The sequence below is a fragment of the Urocampus carinirostris genome, chromosome 14, assembly GCF_059441175.1.
Source record: "Urocampus carinirostris isolate Australia breed hairy pipefish chromosome 14, RoL_Ucar_1.0, whole genome shotgun sequence".
Taxonomy (NCBI): domain Eukaryota; kingdom Metazoa; phylum Chordata; class Actinopteri; order Syngnathiformes; family Syngnathidae; genus Urocampus; species Urocampus carinirostris.
The window spans coordinates 5,621,860-5,648,155 of record NC_142362.1 but is presented as its reverse complement, the minus strand read 5'-3'; the positions used below and the strand labels follow the sequence as shown (position 1 = coordinate 5,648,155).

At 39.9% G+C, this 26,296-nt stretch overlaps 1 long non-coding RNA gene across 2 annotated transcripts in view; it reads right to left on the bottom strand.

Moving 5' to 3' along the window:
• The window catches only part of LOC148352541 (uncharacterized), a 111,907-nt gene that overhangs the window by 73,052 nt on the left and 12,559 nt on the right, over positions 1 to 26,296 (bottom strand). Inside the window, exons 3-4 of one of the 2 annotated variants that reach the window (XR_015852724.1) lie at positions 11,032 to 11,102; positions 8,796 to 8,911 (exon numbers count right to left, since the gene is read on the bottom strand). This is a non-coding gene — a long non-coding RNA (uncharacterized LOC148352541). The remainder of the gene's footprint in view (positions 1 to 8,795; positions 8,912 to 11,031; positions 11,103 to 26,296) is intronic. The other variant, XR_015852725.1, reaches the window with a different exon arrangement.

Here is a 26,296-nt window from a genome sequence, read left to right as displayed (position 1 = left end):
TATATATTACACACCTGTCAAATCTCCCGGTTTAATCCAATTTGAGAGCAACATCTACCGATTTCTAAAAATTTCATTTTTATTTTTTTTGGTCGCCGAAATTTTTATGTGAACAAAGTTTTGCCGATTAAAATATAGCCGAATTATCCATTGTCTTTATCATTGTTTTTTTTAGCCGTTCAGCACCGGAAAAAGCTTTGATCGAGACTCGGCAATTATAATCTCGAATTCCTCGTGATCTCATTCCTTCGAGAGCAGCAGACGAATAAGAGTGCTACATATGACTATGTTAAAGAACACCAGAACATTTGGAATAATTAAACATTGTAATAACTACATGTAAACATAAAATAACAATAAAGTAGATTGAAAAACGATTTTTTTTGTTGTCTTTTCAAATAATAATAATAATCGCGTCGGGAAAAAAAGTCTCTCCCGATTTCCCATTTCTGAAACTTAACAAGTATGTATGTATTATTTTATTATATATATAATATTATTATAATATATTTACCGTATTTTCCGACTATAAGGCGCACTTAAAAACAAACATTTGCCAAAACTTTTAAAGTGCGGTTTATAGTCTGGAAAATATGGTATATTTAGGTGTACAAATACAGCAGGGTAGTTTTTTTGCTACGGATAATTTGAGTATTATCTATAGGTTAGTGTGATGGAAATAAATGTGACAGGACCGAGTGGTGATTATTTTGCCACGTTTATAGGTTGACGTTTGCATTCCAATGACAGAGAGCCAATAAGTGTCATCCGCAGCTTGTAACCGAGAGTCGAAGAAGACGTCCTGGAAAATGGATCGTCGGATTATGGCTGAAATGTACGTGAGCGTTTTGTCGGTGATGGTCTCTTTCCTTCGGCAGGAGGAATCTTAGTGACAGCTAATCAATGCGATATAGGACACCGGCTCAGAACAAAAATCCTCTGCCTGATTTTCTTATTTAAACGGCTTCCGTGTTTTAAGCGACGGAGAGTCAATATTTGTCGGTGCTATTAGCTTTTACACATTTAAATCAGAAACTTTATGACGATACGGGAAGAAACAAAGTGTGCAGGCAGGTACAGTATTCCCGCGTCTTTCCCGGGTAATCAGTTCCATAACCACGGGTGCATTTTTTTGCAAAGTATAATATACCGTAAATACAGTGATCCTTTCGCTATTCGTACTTCACTGCCTCAGTGCATCACGGGTTGAAAAATATACCACGATGCATTATCCCTGATCGCATATTGCTCCGAGGACGGAACAGGCAGAGCACACCAGATTAGGCCTATTTGCTCTTTTTTGCTGTTCTTTTCGGCCAAAAGTGAACGGCGTTCGTGCGGCTGTGCTTTATAATCCCTGATTTTTGTTACCTGTTGTTTGTTACCTCCTGTCTCGATTACTATAATGCACTACTCTCCGGTCTCCCGAAGTCCAAAATCAAGAGCCTTCAGCTCGTACAAAATGCTGCAGCGAGGCTTTTAACTAAGACAAGAAAGTTTGATCACATGACCCCAATTTTAGCTAACTTGCATTGGCTCCCTGTTAGTTTAAGATGTGATTTTAAGGTTCTGTTGCTAGTATACAAAATCATGCATGGACTTGCTCCCTCATATCTTTCAGAGCCTTTGCCCTGAAAATGCTGGTCTACTAGTGATCCCAAGAGCCAAGAAGAAATCCGCAGGTTCAAGGGCGTTCTCCATTCAGGTCCTGGTGCTGTAGAATGCTCTGCCCTATGAAATTCGATTCGATGTGTGATGTCACCATGGCTGTTTAATGTGTACATGGATGGTGATGTGAGAGAGGTGAATGCAAGAGTAGACAACAGTGGAACAGTGTGGCAGGTAAGTCGGTTGTTGTTTGCAGATGACACAGCGCTTGTGGATGATTCTGAGGAAACATTGAGAAGGTTGGTAACGGAGTTTGGAAGAGTATGTGATAGGCGTAAGTTATGTGTTAATGTTGGGAAGAGTAAGGTGATGAAGTGTTCAAGTGATGGAGCGGGCATGACGTTAGAAATCAGGTTGCATGGACAGGTGCTGGAAGAAGTTGAAAGCTTCAGGTACTTGGGTTGTGATGTGGCTGCAGTTGGTGGAATGGAGTGTGAGGTGTTGCAACGAGTGAATCAAGGAAGCAAGGTTTTGGGTGCTCTGAGGAAAGTATGAGTATGGATGTTAAGAGGGGACAGTATGAGAGTGTGATTGTGTCGACTGTGTTGTATGGTGCAGAGACTTGGAGCCTGAACGCAGATTTAAGCAGGAAGTTGAATGTTTTTGAGATGAAGTGTTTGAGGACTATGTTAGGAGTGACAAGATTGGATAGACTGAGAAATGAAATTGTGAGAGACAGAACTGGAGTAGTCGTGGAACTGAGCAAGCGTGTTGATAAGAGAGTACTCGGTTGGTTTGGACACATGGAGAGGATGGATGAGGAGCGAATGTTGAAGAGGATCTACAGAGCAGAAGTCAATGGAAGGAGACCGAGAGGAAGGCCGCGAATGACGTGGATGGATGGTGTTATGAGTGCACTGCAGGAAAGAGGTCTAAATATAATGGAAGCTAGAGCTCTTGTTGGTGATAGAAAGGAGTAGAGAGGTGTTGTGAAAGGATAGTGGGATTGTGGACGCGTTCTTAAGGATGGGCTGGGCACCCATATGATGCGGCAGGGGTAAACCTGTGAAAGCTGTCGGGCCCTGCTGTTGAAGAGAAGAGTGTGTCGTGTCACCCTGACCCGAATGACATGGCCGCTTTCTGGTGTCTTATTTCATCTGGAGGGACGAAAGCATGACCAACTTGGGTGCCGAGGTGCCTAACTTTTTAGGGTATTTGGGCAATTGGGTTGGCCATGGTCCAACCATTTTTTTTTTTTTTTTTTTTTTTTGCTATTTATTTCCCTTTTATTTTCTTTGTTATTGTATGTGTGTGTCTTGTTGTCTGTCACCCCTCTTGAGGGATATGACCAAGGTAGATAGATAGAAATATAGATAACTAGATTAGCCTTTTATGCTCATCTCAGTAATTCTGTTTTAGTGAGACCCCTTTCTAAAATATATTGAAAAACAGAAGCTGGATTGATATCTCCACACCGAAAATAACAAGAAACGCGTCACAAAAGGTATGAAAGCTATTCCGACAGAGATAGATGGAAAACGTAACCCACGGGGACCGTCGGGTGGGTGTTAATATCTTCCCACGGGCCCCTCGCCGTGCTCCATATGACAATTTCCCACGAGAGGGATGTGACTCGATAGTTAGACTCCGTTTTTCACCCAAGAGACCACACACCGTGATGGGTCTCTCTGGGTGGACATTGTAAAAGAAAATAGTCAAAGAACCCGAAGATGTTGGCGCTTCAAAAGAACAAATAGGATCAGGAGGGCGATTTGGTAAGCATGGGCCGCGCCATTACGCGAATAGACTGTTTAAGTCTGGCTTGTAGGTAGCTTGACAAAAGCATAGACTTACACTATATATGGATTGATACAACTGAGCCATTTTTTGCTTTTGAGGAAATAAAACGCAAATGTCCTGGAGCAGGGGTCTCCAACGTGGTGCCCCCTAAGGACATGTAAATGGTCTTCATTTATAGAGCGCTTTTCAAGTCACTGAAGACCTACCAAAGTGCTTTACAATGTGCTTCACACTTTCCCTTTTACACACACTAACTAACCGATAGCAAGCCATGCAAGGCAACTACCTGTTCATTGGGGGCATTCAGGATTCAGTGTCTTGCCCAAGGACACTTCGACATATAACACGGAGGAGCCGGGAACCAGACCTGCGACCTCTTAATCCCAAGACGAGCGCTATACCTCCTGAGCTACTGCCGACAGGACAGATGAGGTACCCGCGGGCCTGATCCTAAAATAGCTCACCAGTGCTGGGTCAATGCAATTTACTAGTAATGTGAATTTTTTGTTAGTTGACTGTATCTATTTAACCCCTATTTTTACCTTTTCAGCTAGCTATCTTCCTACCCTTTTAGCAGTTTGGCCTGCTATCCAGCTAGCTTTTTACATTTTTTTGCGTGCTATCTGACTAACATTTAACTTTGTTGCTATTAGTAAAGCAAATTTTTGGGCTCCTTTCTAGCTAGATATCTAGCAATGTTTCTGGTTTTCATTCCGGCTATTTAGAAGGCGTTTTACTCTTTTAGCCATCTATCTAGCTCCCTATTAGTTTTTTTTACCCGTTTACCTTTCTAGCTAACTGTCAGGCTACCTTTTTTAGCTATTGATCAAACTAGCCATCTTTTTACATTTGTTTGCATGCTATCTAGGTCACATTTGACTTTTTTTTTATAGTAATCAAGCTTAATTTTAGGTTGCTTTCTAACTAGCTATCTAGCTTTGAGTTTAGCTTACTTTTTGGCTATTTGTATGGCTTTTTACTCTTTTGGTCAGCTAGCTAGATCCCTATTAGTTTTATTACCTGCTTACCTTTTTAGACAACTAACAAGCTACCTTCTTAGCAATTTATCAAGCTATCTGGCCAGCTTTTTACATTTTTTTTGCATGCTGTTTAGCTAAAATTTGACTTTGTTTTTAGCTTTCTTTATGGCTATTCAGATGACTTTTTACTCTTTTAGTTAGCTAGCTAGCTCCCTATTAGTTTTTTTTTACCTGCGTACCTATTTAGCCAACTACCAAGCTATCTTCTTAGCTATTTATCAAGCTATCTGGCCAAAATTTGTTTGCATGCTGTTTAGCTAGAATTTGCCTTTGTTCTTAGCTTTCTTTTTGGCTATTCGGATGGCTTTTTATTCTTTTAGTTTGCTAGCTAGCTCCCTGGTTCTGGCCTCCATAAGCCGCAACAAACGAGGGAATTTACAGGCTTAGAGCTTTACCGTAGTTCGTTTCCAATCGGATTAAACGTATCTGCTGTTTCTGTGCGATTGAGGTTAATGGTAGTAGGTTTTTCTTTCCTGCTTTCAAACATCTCCCCTTTGCCCAAAACATGGGCATTGGTGTCAGGCTATACTCTAAAAAGCTTCCCTTATATTTAATGTCACCGCATTCAATGAGCCTTACAAATGGAACGCTTTCCCCCAAAATCACATCTCACAAAATATGTTCCTAAGTGGCCAACGGGGACGAGTGAAGCCGTTAAAGCAAATGGGGGGTGATCACCGTGCTCCTTAGATACTACACCTCACACACCAGTTACCCCAATTTATCCAGTTTCACTCCATTGAACCCGACTGACAAATTGGCCGTTCTCTGAGCCCGCCAGGACTGAACCTGTTCCTGGCCAATTACGGGAAGCCGTGCCTCCGAAAGCCATCTTGTTAAGCCCTCCTAGCATAACGGCTGCCATAAAAGCTCGGATATGCTGCTGCTTTGCTAAGTCATGGAGAGAAGACCGTCGTTAGAATGGTCGAAATTGGAACCTTCCTTAGAAGATGTGCTCGGCCTTAAATCGTATGTCCTTAAATATCGTTGAGGCGAGATCTGATATGCAATGATATACGGTAGTCCCTAGGGTGCATTGCCGTATAGCAGGGGATAGAAACCTATGGTAATCCATAGCTAATGCCTTCCAAACCCCCGTTACTCCTGACAAAGATATCCAAATAACTAAAGAGTATATAATAAGTACCACTTGAGTGTATTATGCAGGCGTATCTTTAATCAAGTATGGAACAATTAAATTGTATTTACTTTTTAGTGTGACATGACTTCAGCTGGTCAGGTGGAGTCGCAGGTGGATGCACAAGGGGAGAAGACGTTGTGATCAAAATAACAGTTGATTTTAAAACTTCCACTTGTGAGGATTTTCATACCCTTACAAGATTTCCTTGCTTTAATCGCTTCATGTCATATTTAATCGCTTCAATCGCAACTTAACTAGCTTAGCCATTTCTTCATAAACGCAAGCTTTGTTTCCATGGTTATCATGTTTCTACTATCCTCTTTAGCATTAATGCAAGCCTTAGACCTAAACACTATAATATACAAAGAGGTGTATCAACTCAAGCCATATTTTTATATTTTTGTGCTAACCACAAGAGGGCCTCATGTCAACAAGCCTAACATCCACAAGACAACCAGGCACAGGGACGGGCTGTCGAAATGGCTAACACCAGGATATTGATCAAACGATGAAAACTAAACCAGGGCTTCTACTGCAGTTATGTTAAGCCTCGGAGAAGGTATACAAGTTGGTTTTTTTTTTCAAATGTTATTTGTTGCACTCACATTGGTGTCCAGAATATTCTGCCTATGAAAACCTTCTCGAGTAGCAGTTCATCATTCGAAATGCAACTATCGTAGGATCGGCAAAGAAAACTACGATCCTTCAACAGGACTCATAGCGAAAAAATACAGTACAAAAATAAAGTATTCTATTGCTGATGCAAGTCTTTACGGGGCACACACAATTCTGAACTGAATGAAGAGAAAGGCATTGTGGGAGGCAATTCAGCTAATGGCATATTGGCATTATCATGATGCTGTAACACATACTAATAGCAGACCAGCTTTGATCGATGTTATTTTCTGAAAATATTAAAAAGACGTTTTTTGGGGGACTAAATATGGACCACATTAGTAAAAAAAAATGTTATTTTTAGACGCAGGTTTGTCCATATTTGATGGGCTGAACACAGCCCAATTTTAGACGTCTATTTTTGGATTTGATTATGCCTGAAACTGAGGGGACAAGATTTAGCAACAAATGGTCAAAAAGAGAATTTTCAAGAAAATTACTTTTTCGAGACCTAAGACAGCTGGGATGTGCTCCAGTACCCCCGCGACCCTACTGAGGATAAGGGGTGCAAATAATGGATAGATGGATGAAAAAACATATTTTTAGGGCTTATTTAGGACAAAATAGACTAGGAAAACAACACCTTATTTTATTCCATATTTAGTTCACTTTGGATCAGCAAAACACAAATTCAGACATCTAGTTTTGGATTAAATCCTGTCTAAAACAGGCCAAAATCCAACACTCACAAAGTCTCGATGAAGCACTTGATATTCTGACCAGGCATCGTGGGAAATAGTTCAGCTAATAGGATATCTGTATTTCCACGATTTCCGTGACTCAAACCAATAGCAAACCAGCATTCTATATGACATTAACCAATAGCAGACAAGCAACTCAGAGACCTGACATAAAGTCATACCCAAAAACATCTCAATTTTCTTTGTTTTTGAGCACACAAAGTAATGTTGATGTAGTACAACGAGGGAAATGATGTAAAGAAGGGATGGAAAAACATCATTCCACACCGTAACAAAAATATTTTAAGATAGGGACAGCATGACCTGTGGTCCACTGTAATTACTTTCCTCAAAAGAATAGGTATAACTTGTCATATTAAGAGTGTTTATGAGTAAAGTGAAAATGTTGTAAGGCGGGGTACAATACCCTGGGGGTTCTACTGTTTTCTGATGGTGTGGGGAGAGTAGGGTTATTTGTTTGTCACTAAAAATGCAAACAATTCACTTGGATTTGCTCCAATCAGCGCCCAAGAAACCGAAAGCAGTTCTCCTATTGGTTTAATTATAAATGCTCAGGTAGTGACACCTTATCTCCGCAAAGTACCTATTCATCCATGGAACCTAAAAATCTAAGATACAAAAGTCAAGGGATCAATGTGAGTGGCAAGGATAGTTAAGAATAACTGATAGACGCAAATGATACGGAGGGGGTAAACCAGTAAAAGTAAAAGTACTGTTACTTCAGAATAATGATTCAAGTCGAAGTAAAAAGTAGTCATACGAATAATTACTTGGGCAACTAAAAAAGTACAAGGTGAAAATAACTACTCAAATACCAAGTAACTGATACATATTTTTACAATTTAATCAGATTGTGAAATCAGAGTTTATCCAATCAACAATAAATTACATTTTATTTAAGAATAGATGAAAACAATCAAGGTAAATTTACGTACTTCAAATAATGATAGTATAAATCAAATAAAGCACATTTTTGAGGCACTTTTCATAGGAGTACCACTTGAAGAGGACAACTTGCGCTTTCAGTAGGACTCTTGTATGTGTTTGTTTGGATATACCCTCTGCTGATTGATTTTCTATATACACTGTATATACACTATATATACATCTATATATATATATATATATATATATATATATATAGCACGGTGGGGCAGTGGTTAGCGCGTGTGCGGCACAGTTCTGAGGTCATGGGTTCAAATCCAGCTACCAACCTTCCTGTGCGGAGTTTGCATGTTCTCCCCGTGCTTGCGTGGGTTTCCTCTGGGCACTCCGGTTTCCTCCTACATTCCACAAAACATGCATGTGAGGTTAATTGGCCGGTCCAAAATTGTCCCAGGGTGTGCCCTGCGACTGGCAACCAGTTCTGGGTGTCCCCTTCCCCACTGCCTGGAGATGGGCTCCAGCACCCCGCGCGACCCTACTGAGGGGGTGTGCGTGCGAGAGAGAGAGAGCGAGAGCGAGAGAGAGCGAGAGAGAGACATACATGGGTGTGTGTGTGATGATACATAACACTTTCGTAAACCTGCTCATGAGTGACACCTGGTTGTTTGGGTCACTGGCCAACTATAAATAAAAGAAACGTGACTCATTTGAGAAGGCCGAGTGAGAATCTTGCTTCTCTCATGCAAGATTTAAGTAACGGGTCCAATGTAGCCTAGTACAGGGGACTAAGAGTACAAAAACGGAGAATGTTGATGCGGTATTCATGCATTTGCTTAAAGCTGAGCTACTCAATGCACACAATGAGTAGACATTGACCTTTTGGCATCTTAAACATGTTCTATTTGGAGAGATTGGATATTATTCATCAAATGATGTAAATATTACCTTGGGGTACTCCAGCTTCTGTCCTTTGTCAAGGAAAAACAAGGCCGGTGGGTGTGTGAATACTTTAGTTGGTGTTTAAAACCGGGCGGATGCATCCATGTCATCAGAGTAGTCCACTGAGAAGACAGACACCAACGTAGTCTTGTTTTAATTGGATTTTATAGTAACATATTGTAATCATCATTGAAAATGTCAGATACAGTAGACCCCCGGGTTACAGCGATATTCTGACGTTACCAAGTTCATCTAAAATAAAAGTAAAACAGGCCTATTGAAACAAGACTAACCAAACTTTCGAGTCCAACACCTTAGACCAGTGCTTCCCAATTAGTTTAACCTATATTTTATGTTGACAATATTTGTGTATCATTTGCCCTCATGTAGGTTTCAGATCAGGGGATGGTGTCATAATAGTCTGTAATAATAGTTTGCAATAGTCTTTGATCTGTGCAGCCCTTTGAGACTCTTTGTGATTAAGGGCGTCACAAATAAACATGACTTGTCCATCTATATTGTATCCGTAAAGCTAAAATTCTAATAAAATGGATACACTTTTTAACCATATAGAAACATTTGAAGAGATTAGCAGGTAGAAAAAAGTCTTTAAGTGCAAGTAGTGCTTTCATTTTTGTACTTTCCTGCCAAACCTTTGTAAAAACGTGTAATCAAACTGTCCTCATGCTTATAATAGTAGCTGAATCTCTTCAATGCTACCTTGTACCTATGCGTACATTTGGTACTTCTGGTTTTGAGAACTTTAGACAGGTAGTGATTAGGATTTCAAGCAAATGGGTTTGTGGGTCTCCGATAGCGGCAGTTTTGAAACGACTGTATTTTGAAGGGGTATGGGTCATCAACTGTGAATAACGCCTGCAGGCTACGTGACACAAATTGCCTTTCAGGCGGGATTTTAAAAACCATTTGGGCTTTTGTTATACTTTTTTTTTGTTGATGGTGCCGTTTCCATTCTTGTTACCCTCAGGCGTCTACCTGTAAATCATGTAATCATTCAGTCTCCGTGGAGCGAATAGTCCCGAAAAAAAGGAATTCACGTGAAAGAGTAAGCAAAACACGTTTTATATTTCTCGAAACTTGCCTCCAACATCTGCGCGAAGCGCTTCCCCAAGGTGGCCGATCGTCCCGTGACCCAAATTTACAAAGCCGCTGATGTATTTCCTCCCCGAGGTCTCTGCGGGCTTCCTCGTTACTATTTTCAGGATTGAGATTCGGTGGGGCCAGAGCTCGACGTTACATGATTTAATCTCTAACCATCCTCCAATCCTGAAAAAAATGGGAGCAGTTGGCCACCCATACAGTTCATTACGCCTTTGAAAATTGACATATTTACACAAGGAGAGTTCTTCAAAAGCTTCTCTGAGAAACTTATTTACGATGTGATTCTCTGTGATAGTTTTCTAGTTCATCACAGTGAATGGGGACCATTGGCTAAGAGACACTGAAATAAAACCTAATGGCATTTCTTCTTGCCGTCCTTAAAGGTAGAACAGCACTACAGCGCACCTGCTGCTAGTGGTAAAACCGGTACTGCACTCAGGACTACCGTAAATTCCGGACTATAGAGCGCACCTGATTATAAGCCGCACCCACCACATTTTAAGAGGATAACCGCTTTTGTACTTACACCAGCCGCACCTGTATATAAGCCAAATGCGCCCACATTAAAACATGTAACACAATCACAAAATTAACCCAGACCTGACTTTGAGTCCCGCGATTGTAACTGAATATAAAGTACACAGTCCAAAAACCACAGCCGGCAAAATGAACAGAAAATTATACCGGTACTTAAGGTTTGATGCAGACCTGCAGAGTCCGGGTCCCGTTGAAAATAATCCAAGGAAAAAAAAAAGTATATTTCCAAAGGTAAGGGTGGGAAAAATACATATCCACTATTGTCTGCTGCGTCCACAAACACGTTTCACCTTTACTCCACTTCCCGTCAGCCCCTGTTGTATTTGCCCCTTCTTTCTCATTTGCTCGTACAAAACATATCAGAATAAGTTTCTAAAATAGATACATTACAAAAATATACAGTTGCAAACACATATTATACATGGTTACACATATTTACAAAGAAAGACGGTACACCGAGAGTTTTCAAAGCTTTAATAATAATATTATAACTTTCATCCCAAACCGTGTCTGTGAAGGGTAGCAAAACGCTACTAGCAACACGCTCGCAACACATTAAAAGGGTCTGTTGAGAAAAACATACCGTACATGTAGAGACCACGGCAAACCGTCCTCATCTTCCTCCTTATAATTGACGTCATCAAAGTCGTCTTCCTTCAGTATGGGAAAGAGACTTTGTCATATAGATGTCGTCTCACGCTCCCTTTTTCAAAAACACGCTAGCAACACGCTCACAAAGTAAAGTTTACGTGCAGTAGCTCTGTTTCCTTCTTTATCGGACTGCTCGTCTGCTTTTAGCTTGAAAGTTACATCATGTGCCTGTCTTTTTGCAATTTGCATGATGAGGATATGTCTACGCCAATTTAATTTGTGCACAAGCTAAGAAGTTGCAGTCTTCCTCGGCGCATATATTCCACCGGTCTAAATCTTACCTTCGGCCGTTACAAAAATTACATAAATTGGCCGCATCACTGAATAAGCCGCAGGGTTGAACGTTTGGGAAAAAAGTAGCGGCTTATAGTCCGGAATTTACGGTAAATGCCTTCGAACTACTGTAATCTCTCCTTTATTACGATTAATGGGGAGCAGAACACTCCTTGATAAATAAAAATATGCAAAGTAGCCCCCCATATTTAACATGCGCTCTTCTTGCATTAATAATCGACCAGGGATAATGGATTGCAGAAGCAAGGTTGCTCTTTATTTTAGCTGGAAGGAACAAAGTCGACTGGCTAATAATGGATCATGGCCAAACCAGTGGAGTTAATTTTAGACCGGCCTCCCAACAAGTTTGCCTTCTGCCAGTCCCCACTTACAGAAATATAGGACTGGGGATAATTGATCACGGCAAAACAAGGGCATTTAATCTTAGGCTTGCAGCAGTTTGCTATTGGGGATAATGGAGGGTGGGGCCACATGAGTGCAGTTCACATTTTTATATGAATACCTTTTCAAGTCGCGGTTTAGAAGCCGCACAAGGCTCTTTAGCGGTGTCGGGTGGCTCTCTCGCACATTTTCAAAAATGTTCATAAATTTAAAAAACGAAGGAGGGAAATATGTTTTTCTTTAAATTAGGGCTGCAATAAATAATCGATGAATCGGTCAATAATTTTTCTATGAATCTGATTTTTAAAAAACCCATTTTTTCCCCCTCCTATATTCAAATATTTAAAATTTGGACGCATAGAAAAAACATGGCGCAACACAAAAGGATATTCTGTAATATAAAACAAAAACCAAGTGTTTGACAAATAGCAACTACCAAAAATACATACAAATGTATGCTATACACCTGATCATATTACATTTAGGCTTATCACACAAAACAAAAACAAAGAAAGTGCTGCAAATGAAATTTTTATGTGTAGCAAAATGTTTATTCGCTAAAAATAACAAATGTAAACCCACTTGGTTTTTTTGGGGGTTAAATCTTAGAATGCAATCAACATTCAAATAATATATAATATGATTAAAAGGCTGCCCCTTTTGACTTGTTGGTGATAGGAATTAATGGAGAGTTGTTGTAAAAGGATGGTGGGATGTTTGGCCGCGTTCTAAGGGATGATCAGGGCACCTGTATGATGCGGCAGGGGTAAACCAGTGAAAGCTGTCGGGCCCTGCTGTTTGAACAGAAGAGTGTTGTGTCACCCAGACCCGAGTGACATGGCCGCTTTCTTGTGTCCCGTTTCATCTGGAGGGACGAAAGCTTGACCAACTTAGGTGCCGGGGTGCGTTACTTGTTAGGGTGTTTGGGAATTTGGGTTTGGCCATGGTCCAAACATTTTTGTGCCTTTTTTTCTTTTTCTTTTTTTTTCTTTTTTCCTTCTTTGTTTTTGTATGTGTTTGTCTTGCTGTCGGTCACCCCTCTTGAGGGATATGACCAAGGTAGATAGATAGAGGGATGTTATAATTTACACAATATTTACACAAAGAAATGACGGCATGTAGGATGTTACATACATGCCGATAGATAGATAGAGATAGATAGATGTCAGGATAGATAGATGTCTAGATAGATGTCTAGATAGGTGTCTAGACAGATAGGTGTCTAGACAGATAGATGTCTAGACAGATAGATGTCTAGATAGATCGATCGATAGATTTTTTTGGTGTGTTTTTTTCAGAAGGCTAAGTTGATGTGACTAATGGCGGCGCCCCTGTTCGGCTGCGGCTACATTGGCTCGCTACAGTTTTTTACACTTCGGTCATAAAACTCAGTCTTCGACTCAGTTTTAACGGCGAACATAGTCAACTCAAACCGCAGATTAATATACGATCGCAGTTTTTTTGCTGGATATCCGATCATCCAGAAATCAAGCGCTCGGTACTACGACCACTCGGGTGTGTTTACTTAGCCTCGGACTGCTACGTCAACAAGACCCAGCGGCCTACAAAGCAGCGAAGCAGTGTGGCAAGAGAGCGGTGTGACCGGAGGAGGAAGCGAGGTTGTCGGGCCGGGCTAACCGCTAGGCTAGAGGCTAAACCCTTCAAAACGCCTCTCCCATCCATTTTCCTCTCCAACGTTTGCTCTCTGGACAATAAACTGGACCATTCACAACTGGAACTAACATCGAACCGCGAGATGACGAACTGCTGCGCTAAAATTCTGACGAAGACATGGTTAAACTTATCTATCCCGGCTGACACTCAAGGAAACTGTGCGGGTCAGATGTATCGACATTTCGTTCTGTATACACGTGTACACGAATGACAATAAAGTATATCTGAATCTGAAAAAATCTGAATCTGAGGAAATATTGTCTCGGAGTATCACACCGCTACGTATACCAATCACCTGGTTTTCTGACTACATGAGTCCGCTAGGAGTGGAACATACGCAGCAAAGAGAATCCTGAGGTTCACGGCGTCGTTATTATGACGGATGTACGTCTCTCCCAGCTACCTCTACACTCGTTGATTGCTCCCATTCGAATTCAAAGTTTTTGCTGCATGTCTATTCCAATGAAAAGACGAGCATCCAAACACAATTTCCGAGATGTATTTTATCCTACGAAAAAGTCGAAAGGTATATTTCCTTAGAAACCAATCAACTACTGTTGTCACCACAAAAGACAATCTTCTCTGGGTGGGACGCAACTTCTTCCATGAAAAAAACGTATACAACTGCTCAACTCTTTTAGTGCCAGAAATTTCTCTCAAACTGGATATTTTTTGCCATTTTTCCTCATATTTAGAGACCTACAAAAATTAGCTCAGTACTTATATACTGTAGACATAGGACACTTAAAAATTCTTGAAGCCTTATATTTCACTAGAAAAGGCAAGCTTCTAGCATTTGCCATTATGTCATAAACATCAGTTGAACATTGGTAAGTTTCCTGGAAATTCTTGTGTCCAAGAAAAGTAAGAAAAACGTATTTTTGTCAAAAAAATCCATTTTAAGATGGAATTTCACATTGGTGCTTATGTATTTGAACAGGATCTACAGAGCAGAAGTAAATGGAAGGATACCAAGAGGAAGGCAGCGATTGATGTGGATGGATGGTGTTATGAGTACACTGCAGGAAAGCGGTCTAAATGTAGTGGAAGCTAGAGCTCTTGTTGGTGATAGGAATGAGTGGAGAGGTGTTGTGAAAGGATAGTGGGATGTTTACACGTGTTCTATGATGCGGGAGGGGTAAACCAGTGAAAGCTGTCGGGCCCTGCTGTTGAACAGAAGAGTGTGTTGTTACATGGCCTCTTTCTCATGTCCTATTTCATCTGGAGGGACGAAAGCGTGACCGACTTGGGTGCCGAGGTGCCCAACTTGTTTGGGTGTTTGGGCATTTTTTCCTTTTTATTTTCTTTGTTATTGTATGTGTTTGTCTTGCTGCCAGTCACTCCCCTTGAGGGATATGACCAAGGTAGACAGATAGCTTATGTATATGGGATACCTACATTATCTAAACGATGCTTTCCATAAACACAAGGGTAGTTTAAGAAAAAAAACAACAACGTATTTTTACATTTGAACACCCAGGGACAATGCTTCTGAAAACGCATTTATAAATTATGGCTCTGAATTAGTTAATAACAGCAGTCATTTTTGATCAGCCACGTATAATGAAATGAAAGAAATGATCTGCATTTATATAGCGCTTTTGAAGTTAAAACTTCCCAAAGCGCTATACAGTGTGCTTCACATTTCCCAATAGCGGCCATGCAGCCATGTAAGCTAACCTGCTTATCGGGGGTATTAGGGGTTCAGTGTCTTACCCAAGGACAATTTGACATGTAACACGGAGGAGCCGGCATTCGAACTGCGATCTCTTGATCCCAAGACGAGCGCTCTACCTCCTGAGCCACTGCCGCCCCATATCAAAATGTACCGTTTACCAAATTGTTCGAATTAGTTATCTGACTCCATTAACTAATAATAGGAGTGTATTTGCGCCATTTCGATTTCAAGATACAAGACTTGGTCGTCCTGGAACCTTTTTGTGGTGGTCGGTTTTGTACGTAGTGTCCTCGTTTCTTTTTGTCATCTGGTAAAAAATATTTAAAAAATGCAGCGTCGAAAATAGTCTACTGCCTTAAAATGGTCCCGATATTGGGTGTAACCAGCCTGTTTGAGGGGGTGCTCAATCCAACCCAAACACCCCCAAAATTATAGTGTTTTCAAAACTATTAAAAAAAAAAAAAAATAATAATGACAGGATAGGATTAAATATGATGAAATACGCTAGATGAACAATAACAATTAATGTGAACAACGGAGCATCGGAAATACTCCACTGCCTTAAAATGGTTCAGTCCGTGGATGTAACCAGCCCCTTTTAGGGGGTGCTCAATTCAAAAGTAACAAAAAAGTAGAAAAAACACGGAAAAAAGAAGAAAAAGTTTGTGTTGCATTCAAATCATTTCCAATTATATCAAGTGAATCTTGTTGCCAACATTGTACTTCCACTGAAAAAATGTGATTAAATACAGTTTTGTATCTTACAACCGACGAAATAAGCCCCCAAAAATGTTAATATTATGTGACAAAATATATCAGGAAATAAAAATAAATGGATATCTTGTGAAAGAATTGTAAGAACAAACGACGTTTGTAGGCCGTACAAGCTTTGCAATAGTACATGAGTCAATTCATTCAAAAGAGAAAAATCATTTTGCATTGCCGGAAACTCAGCAAAATGTAACGTGATGTCAAGTTTTGGACATGTTTGATAATTAATGATCTTGCCACACTTGGGATTATGGTTGCTCACTGTTGTTTCAAGTGTTGCTCACCGAATGTGTGAACACTCAGACCCGTGGAAAATTAGAAGGAACATTGGTTACCACATACTTAGTAGAAAACATATTTAAATTGAAATTTTAAGGAAACCTCAACCTACGTATCCTGCTTTTACGATTTCTTTGAAAATGTTCTCATCTCATCTCATCAGCCGTACCGCTTATCCTCATTAGGGTCGCGGGGGGGCTGGAGCCCATCCCAGCCATCTCCGGGCAGTGGGCAGGGGACACCCTGAACTGGTTGCCAGCCAATCGCAGGGCACACAGGGACAGACAACTCATTCGCTCATTCACACCTAGGGACAATTTGGACCGGCCAATTCACCTGAAATGCTCTGTTATTTCAAAAAGGTTCCACAGTTTCACAGCATAAACATATTTGTTTCTCAACATACCGCGTAACCATACGTTCAAGACACAGGGGTCACTATTTGACACATATTTATAGATCTATTTTTCACTCTCAATGTTTCTTTTGAGTTATTTTCATCTGGTAGAAAAGCTCCCCAGTTTCAAAACATTTATTCCTCAACGGTTCAAGACATTAGCCGGTCTCTCTGGAAGCTTTTCCGGCGATGGGCTGACTAAGCAAACATAAAGGCCGGGCTCTCTTCCATTATGTCAAAGCAAAATCCGTCTTGCTCAGACTTATAATACCGAGTCTTTATTTAGATGACTGAGGAGAAAGCAAGCTATTTCTAAAAAGTTAAAGCCTGTGAACCCAAAAAGATTTGTCTCTCTATTCTGAGCTTAAAGTACAGAAAAGGGTCTCGAGAGAACCGCTTGGAAATGTGACCTGATTTGAGAAGAAAAACTATGAATATTTTAGACAAGAGGGCTCTTTGACGAGGGGAAATAGATTAGAATAGTACTTATAGTCATTGATACCAACGTAGTGAACATAGTCTAACAATGACATAAGATGTGTGATAAACTTGTAATAAAAGACTTTAAAGAAAAACAACGATAAAAAGGAAGGATAAGCAATATTTACAAGGTAGTGCTTGTAGACCGGCCTAAATTGTAATTAAAAAATGCGTACAGAGCCTCTCCTTCCCAGTTGGATCCAACTACCTCTGTATGTCTATCTCACTTAAATATACCACCTTCCAGAAAAAAACAAAATAGAATAATTCTAACATGTCCCATGGGTTACTAAACCAAGACATGGGCTAACAATGTGATGCAGTTCTAAAATGACATATGCAGACTGGACAGAGAGCGGCCGATGATTTTCAGGAGTGTGTTGATGACTCTTTAGATTATCATGTTATTACAATATCATTACGGTGTTATTACCAGGTTGTAATGATTGGAAGTAATGTTAAAATGGGCTGAGTCCATCACTAAAACATCTACATGAGTAATGTATGTACCGTATAAGTCGCAACATACTTAGGTGCGACTTTCATGTAGAATTATTAAAACATTATTATACCATTGAGTTTTAATTTTTTATTCCCGGTATATCATTTCACACGTTATTTTCATACTAAACCACAAGAGGGCTCCCTAGGCATGTGTTAATAATTTCAACCTTCTCAATTCAGTTTTCTCTTGTCTGGTGTGACCTATACCCGGAGCAACTTATACTGCGAGAAGTACAATATATGCATTACAGGATAATTTTTAAAAATTTGGAAGAAATAATCATGTATTTAAAGACCCTCATAATGTCAATGACTTCTCACGGCAGTAATATAATTCCTAGAAAATCCCAATGATCCATCAATGGGGAGTTACAGATGAGATAAGCGGTCGCCAAGCCTTCAGAAGCTGAGAGCTATTTTTATTTCTAGGCTACCAATTTGATAAGCATTTCTAAAACCTGGGTCAAAACACTGATTTCTTCTGCGAGTCGCTGTGCAGACACACACTTGCACACGGAGCAGAAGAGGAGGGGCGCTACCTTAAAGCCTTTAAACAACACGGCGCGAAACGGAAAATGTCTAGATTTCAGGTTAAAAAAATGCGCATTTTAAAATTAATAATCATTATCAATTTGCCCTGCGCTCGCATGCAACCCTTCGCGTGCGACTGTGTCATAGGTTGCCGACCCCTGATATAGAGGATTCTTTAGCGATGAACAACTAAAACGGGGTCCATTGGTGTGACACCTTGACTGTAGTTAAGACCAATGTTCCCTGTAATTTTCCAGGGGTCTGAGCGTTCACACAAAGTCGGTGAGCAGCGCTTGAAACAACAGTGAGCAACCATAATCCCAAGTGTGGCAAGATAATTCATTATCAAACATGTCCAAAACTTGACATCACGTTACAATTTGCTGAGTTTCCAGCAATGCAAAATTATTTTTCTTTTTTGAATGAATTGACTCATGTACTATTGCAAAGGTTGTACGGCCTACAAACGGCGTTTGTTTTTACATTTCTTTCACAAGATATCCATTTTTTTTTCCTGATATATTTTGTCGCATAATATTCACATTTTTGGGGGCTTATTTAGTTGGTTGTAAGATACAGAACTGTACTTTATCACATTTATTAGTGGAAGTACAATGCTGGCAACAAGATTCACTTGATAGAATTGGAAATTATTTGAATGCAACACAAACTTTTTCTCCTTTTTACCGTGTTTTAAATTCCTTTAAAAAAAAATCTTATTGTGTTTATTTTTTCCGAGCTGTTACTTTCTTCCTACATTTCTTTCTTTTCTTTTTTTCTGGCTTTTTTCTAAAATTTTCCTTCTTTTTTCTCTTTCTTTTGTTTCTTTTTTTCTCAGCTTTTCACTACTTTTTTATTTTGGTATTTTTTTCTTTTAGTTCTATTCCCTCCTTCCTTTGAGTCATTTTGTGCATAATTTTACATAATATTAGGTCATGTTGGGATTAAAGAAGCAAAAACAACCTGAAGAGCCGTTTAGGACCCGAAAGAGCCGGTTCTTTTTAGTGAGCCGAGCCGAAGAAGCCGGTTCCCCGACAAATTCTACTAACTTTACTCAACTTCGTTCTCCTTCGACTCGACTTCAAAATACAGCGTCAGGGAAACCCGTGTATTTTTACCTTCATGCACTGTAACTTTGACGTGAGTCGCTTCTTAATTAGTAATTTTGAGCCCTGATTTTTGTGCGCTGGCTAGATTTTCTTGTGCGCCAAAAATGTGCGAGCAGTGCGCAATTGCGCACGCGCGCAGCTTAGAGGGAACACTGGTTAAGACTGTAACTTACTCAAAAACCAGTGTGTCCTGGTTTTGCACATGCTACAGTCGACTTCACGTGTAACAATGCAGTCAATAATTGCAAACGTTCCCTTTTATCTCAGAGCCTGATGTAAAAAGCCATATATGGCCCGCCACCTGTACTATGTTGTAGTAATTTGTTACAGATAATTAGAGACTCTTATTTGGGTTAGCGTGTGTTCTTATGGGGGTACTGGAGCACCATGTCGATGACCACTAATTTAGACTTAAGAGCGCCTCATTGTCAACATAAGGAAGCTATCCACCAAATTTCTCCTTGGTAATTTCATCACGTAGTGCACAAAAAGCCGCTGGAAGTCGGCCACACTCCCACAAAGGAAACTTTTTGACCATGAGGCATATCAATTCCCACAGGAAACGTAATACACCACACACCACAATGACAACTTTTGATAATGGAGGACAAACCGGCCCGGATGAATGAACGCGTAATCGGTTCCGGAAGACAAGGTCCGTTGAAAATGAAATTGGCATATTCCGTTCTAATATTGACCGTGACGGATTTCCAAGGTAGGAAGCTCAATGCGTCCATATTTTATAGACTGCTTCAATTAAGTTAGGTTGGGATAAATCAATCACTGTCCTGACAGTCTGCACAACAGTTTTTTTTTTATTCTGTGTATTTATCATTTGCAAAGACAAATATTTCAATACGTTTCTTTGACACAATGTTATACAGTAGTGCCTCGGGATCCGTTCTGAGGTGGGTCCGTAAAGTGAAATTGCTGCATGGCAGGGGATAGAAACATAAAATCATTAGTTATCAACTACCGGTATCTCAGATTAAAACATTTCTACGTATGTGTAATATACATTTATAGGATTAAGTAACGTAATAACAAACAAATAAAGGATACATGCATTTTTTTATCCTTGGTGTGACGGGATTTGAGCTGGTCGAGTGGAGTACCAGAAAAATGCAGAGGGGAGTAGTTGGTGGATTGAAAATGAAACCGATTGTGAGGATTAAATTTCATTGCTTTCGATCCCTTCCGATTTTTAATTATACTACTGATCATTGATTGGTTATGTCCAAACTAATTTATCAAAGGTAAGGATTAATTTGCATATCTTTGTGTTTGCAAGCTTTTTTGCTTCAATTCTGAACCAATTAAGAGACACAAGGTCATTCTGGGAGGTAGTTGAGCCAATAGCATACCAGGATAATCAAGATGCTGGGACGCAAATAAATAGTGGTTGAGTTTTTAATATGATGGTCACCAATAGCACGCAGGCATCTAAGGGACAAAATAGTTTGAGGTTTATGACATACAGTGGGAAAAATCCTGTAAAGAGGGGCTAAAAAACATCTTATTCCATACAGACTACTTTATTCAGTTTCCCTTGTTGTGGAATGTGGATAATAACTAATGATAAGTATGTAGGCATCTGGTGAAGGTCGTGGGATGATGTTGTTGCAAGAGGTCACAAGCTGATATGAGGGAGCTGGGGCAGACGACCTTCACGAGATATCTTAACTTTATTTGAGAACACTATAAAAGCCATTGTTGAACGTCTGGAACTTTGAATGTGTCCCGATGCAATAAAGCTGTTCCCTTTTCGCCATATCTCCTCTCTGCGTATTTTTGGGGGCGACGCCCAACGACGGTCTCTCCAAAACCCTCACCCACAATATATTACACAGAAAAGTTGCAGACATAATTGAAGACCTGCTCAGTGACAATACTTTATTGGGGACCCAAAAGAAAGTATCAAGAACTGCTACACTCATGGGAGGAAGGGAGAAAACGATAAACACAAATTATAGTCCTCAAAATTTAGGAAATCCAGGATCGCTCAAAGATAAAGGGTTTGAAAAACAAGCGCAGGCAGGAGCATAAAAAAGGCAAGAAACGATTCGACAACTTCTGCTGTTTGCACAGTCCTTTAATAGGGAGCTCTTGATTAGAGTCAGATGGCTGAAAAAATATCGTATTCCTCATCGTAACATCAAAATATTGTACGCTCGGGCAACCATAACCTGGGGTTCTACCGTAAATCATTCTGGCTTGAAGGACTAAATCGGACGTGTCAAATCAAGTGTTTATCAGTAACTTGTTTTTGCTGTTTCCTTCCCTTCTTTTCGCTTTCCATCAAGGACCCTAGAAGCTAATTCATCATTTTACAAGGTGGATCAACTAGTCTACTTTGTTGACGGCGAAAAAGAGTATGAAACGGAGACGTTTTACCAACGAGCTACAAATTTATATGCTGATGAGGTAATTCCGCTGGATTAGTAGCAAAAAAAAATCGTTTTGGAATTGGCACTATCCAGAAAAATTAGCTCACAACTCCCCGCAGTTTTATAAATATGGAAATAAAGACCAGATCAAATGAGCTACTTGGGGATACTAATTTACTTTCAAGACTATTTCTGTTTTTAATTTGCAATTTGTAGCAAGAAATGTTCACTGCCTTAGATAACTATAAGAGGATTTTTTTGCAGTAGAATTAACTTTGAAGACGTGTCATCCTGCAGTTTTCAGATGAACTGACAGGTGTGACAGTAAGAAATTGGTCAAAATCTCCTCAATTGCTTTTTCCTTAAATCCAGAGTAGCAGAATTGTGGTTTCGCAATCACATTTTGAAATGTTAAAAGCATTAATTAATGAATGCTGCCGTGCATTCATTATGTAGCGGGTGAATGGGCTCGTAGGAGGTCCTGTATTTTATAATAAAAAGGGGGTAAACCAAAGAAGGATAAGTGATAATTCGTGTACGGTTCAGGTGTGCCATTTTCTTGAAATGTGTTTTATTAGATAGACAGATAGATAGATACTTTATTCATCCCCGCAGGGAAATTCACATTCATATTGCAGTATTCCATCTTAAACTGAATATATCCATGTATACGAGGGAGAGGACACAGACAGAGAGAGAGTGACAAAAAGAGACAGAGAGAGACAGAGAGACACAGATGGACAGAGAGACACACAGACAGACACAGACACAGAGATGGAAAGAGACAGAGATCGGAAAAGAGAGAGAGATAGAGTCAGAGAGATACAGAGACAAATAAAGAGAGAGAGAGTGGGAAAGAAAAAGAGTGGGAAAGAGAGCTAGATGGGGAATGGAAGAACGAGAGAAAGGGAAATAAGGAAAGAGAGAGAGGGAAAATAAAGAGAGCGAAAGAGGGGGAAAGAAAGTGAGAGATGGAGAGAGAAAGAGATAAGGAAAGGAGAGAAGGAGAGACAGAGAAGGAGAAAAGGAGAAAGAACAATAGAGGCAAGAAAGAAATGGTGACACAAAAAAATGAGAGAAGGGGTAAAAGAGAGGCGGAAAAGGATACTGACACAAAGGGAAATTAGAGAACAAAACAAGTTGAAAGAAAGAAAGAAAGGGGGGAACAAGAGAGTGAGAGAAAGAGGGAAAAGACAGAGAAAACAAGGGAGGGAAATAGAGGGAAAAGAAAAGAGAAAGGGAATGAGAGAGAAAGAAAGAGAATAAGAGGGGGAGAAAACAGAGAGAGAGAAAGAGAAAAGCTGGAGAAAGATTAAAAAATGGGGTGGAGAAAGAGTGAAAGGAAAGGAAAGGAAAGGAAAGGAAAGGAAAGGAAAAGAGAGCACATGAGAGGGAGAAGAGAGGGATGGAAAAAGAAAGAGAACGAGAAAGGAAGAAATGAGAGCGAGGAGCAATTTTCAAAATACATATTCATTAAACAAACCATTTCTACGTTTTTTAGTAAACATTCCATAAAAAATTAACTGAGATACGTTACAGTCACTACATGACAATACGTTTCTTTGGGTGTAATTTGACTGGAAATGTATTTAACGAGAAACGTTACAGTGGAACCTCGGTTTTCGAACGACTCTCAGTTCGAACAAATCGGAGTCCGGACAAAAAAAATATCGAGAAATTCTTGTTTCAGTTCGAACGCCGGGGTGGATGTTTCACATCACATTTTTTTTACTCCTTTTAATTTTCTCAGGTGCAATTGCACCTCCAATACACTAGGGGACGTCCGAGATGAAACAAATGTGTAGCAAATGGGCCGAGTTACAGAATTTCACCACACCGATGAAGCTGCAGCCACCAGAGTCATCATGACTTTAACGACATTGTCATGAACCACTTCCGAAAAGTGCTAAAAAGAAGGCAAAAGCAAGAGTCATTGGATAGATATTTTAAGAGAAAAGAACACCCTGTAGCCAGTCATCCAAGAGATTTGAACGTGTGAGCACCCCTCAGACAGAAGAGCTCCCCGAAGTTTTTATGGAAGGGGACTCTCCTTCCAAACAATAACTTCCCTTCCTCCTCCATCCCTCTTACAGTCCATCTGCGCCTTCTGCTGACCACCACAAAGGTAAAAAATCCTATTCATAATTCTTTTCTTTATCCTTTTTTTTTATTTTTACACGTTCATGTTAGCGTAATCTTTCGTACGGAAGATTACGCTAACGCGAACGTACGATTAGCCTGGGTTACATTCATGTTATTTGTGTCTTAAAGGTAAACAAAGGTAAACATTCAGGGTGTTGGAACGGATTAAAACGATTTACATTACTAGTAATGGGAAAAATGATTTCTGTGTTTGAACAAATCGCTTTTCGAACAGGGTTCTGGAACGGATTATGGTCGAAAACAGAGGTTCCACTGTATATTCAAAGAAATCAAATATTCCAACAGGATCCTACACTCGAGATCCAGAATAATTATTTTGGCCTGGAGGTGGACATGCTAACGACCCTCACCCCCAAAAATTGCCAGATAATCGAAACTAACCGAATTCTGGCTCCCCGACTCACGGCTGGTCACGGAGAGAGGGTGTAAGGGACGTCTCAATTCCATTAAAATTCACAAGCCTCGCTTCTTTCCCTGGCCCTTGATCAGGCGTCCAACCTAGCCAGGCCAAATTCTGACCCGCATTTTTTCCTTTTGATGAGATTCATTATCTGGCGACGCAGGACTCTCCCCGTCCAATTAGCGAGAATGGTTTTGACGCGCGGTCATAAACCAAAAAATATTTGATCAACCGGCCATCGTCTGAGCTATGTTCCAATTAGCGACGGTTTGCGTTGTCAATTTCAGACAAACGTCTCTGGCTTTCTCATCGGGACCCAAAAGCCGTAACCGTAATTACCTCGGCTCCAATTCAAACGCGGACATCAATTTTGAAAATATGAGCATGCCGTATCGTGAATCGGACGCTTGGATGTTTATAACGTGGATTATAATATTGAGCCGGAGCCAAACGTTCCATTTCCGTTTATGGAACAGTAATTCCTTGCTTTATTGCAGTTTCGCTACTTTGCACATTTTCATTGTGCATTGTGTTCTGCATTCTGATTGGCTAAACATTTGCCCTGCCCCTTTTCTGCCTGCACGTCAATGGCGTTGTGGTCTCATACGCAAAATAGCTTGGCGAAACTACATTATGCATGTGCAATTCTTTTTCAAGTTTCTCTAAAAGCCATCAGGTCAAAAAAACGCTCTGCATGGACCCACAAAAGCAGCAAAAGGCAGAGGAAGATGCTTTCTATCGCCAACAAAGGTGGCCCGCCAAACTTGCTGTGGGGACACATGCATGCTTTGGCAAGTTGGATAATGGAAAAGTCTATGGTTTCTGCATGACAGGAAGGTAAAAGTAATGTTCCATAACATTGACATGATGGCAGTAAAGTATCATGTAAAGTTGATTGTGTCCTTAAATACAGATTATTTAGAAAATTATTATTTGACAGTTCAGAAGTTATTTGTAAAAAAATAATAAATAAATAAAAGTTCATAAACTAGTACTTTTAATTGTTAAAATACTACTTGAGCCTGATAATTGGTTTGTTCTTGAGAAATAATAAATTAATAAACAAGGGTTTCTACTATTGCGGGACATATTTGGAACACAACGCCCGCAAAAAACGAAGGAATACTACGATCGGAATCTTATTCAAACTGAAAGATTTAAAAGACAAACATTTTTTTCCCGAACAGTTTTTGGATATTAATTCTGTAACCATATTTATCCGTGTATAACACGTGTATAACAAAAGAACAACTTATTGTTTTAAGGTAGAATATTACTGTATTTGTGTCGTGAATAATCAGTGAAATATATCACTGACCACAATCGCGAAACATTGAGTCCATGAGAATTGAACCTGGGTCTCGGCAGTGAGAAGACAAAGCTAACCATAGACCACTAGTGATACAGATGACATACGAGAAGGCATTACATTTTAACTCATTATCGCATTATTCACAGTGCCAAAAACAAATGATCGAGAAAAATATAAAATAGAAAGATATAAATAAATAAAAAAGCACGACGAGGGAAACAACCTTTGGGTGTATTTGGTGATGGAACGGACTTGATTTCTATCTTTCAGGACAAAATTTATGTTTTCTCTGTTCACTAACAATCATTTCTTGAGTAAGAATAGTGTGAGATTGAGATCACATACTATGCCGTTTCTTGTGTCATCTGTACCACTGGTGGTCTAGTGGTTACGTGTTAGCGATAGCACCACAGCAAGCGGGACTCAAACCCCATCGTGTAAAAAATTTTGCTCAATGGTTTTTTTTTTGATTAATCTATCAATACACCAGTACTGTAGTAAACTTGTGTAGTAACGCATGTGTATAAATATTCTTTGCATTTCCAACCTTATTTACCAGCATATAAGGCGCACTTTGGGCTACTGGCTAATGAAATATAATTGTCGGCTTGGTTAGGTTATTTCAATGTTTCTTTGCAAATTTGTGTTTTTAGGTGCGCCTTGTAGTTTGAAAAATACGGTACCCCGGTTCGGAAGGGCCTAAAATCAGAATTGGGCAGGATGAGTACAGGAAATTGATTCAGGACTTTGTCCAATGGAGAGATGCTAACCACCTGCACCTGAACACAACCAAGACCAGGGAGATGGTGGTGGACTTCAGGAGAACTAGACCTCACC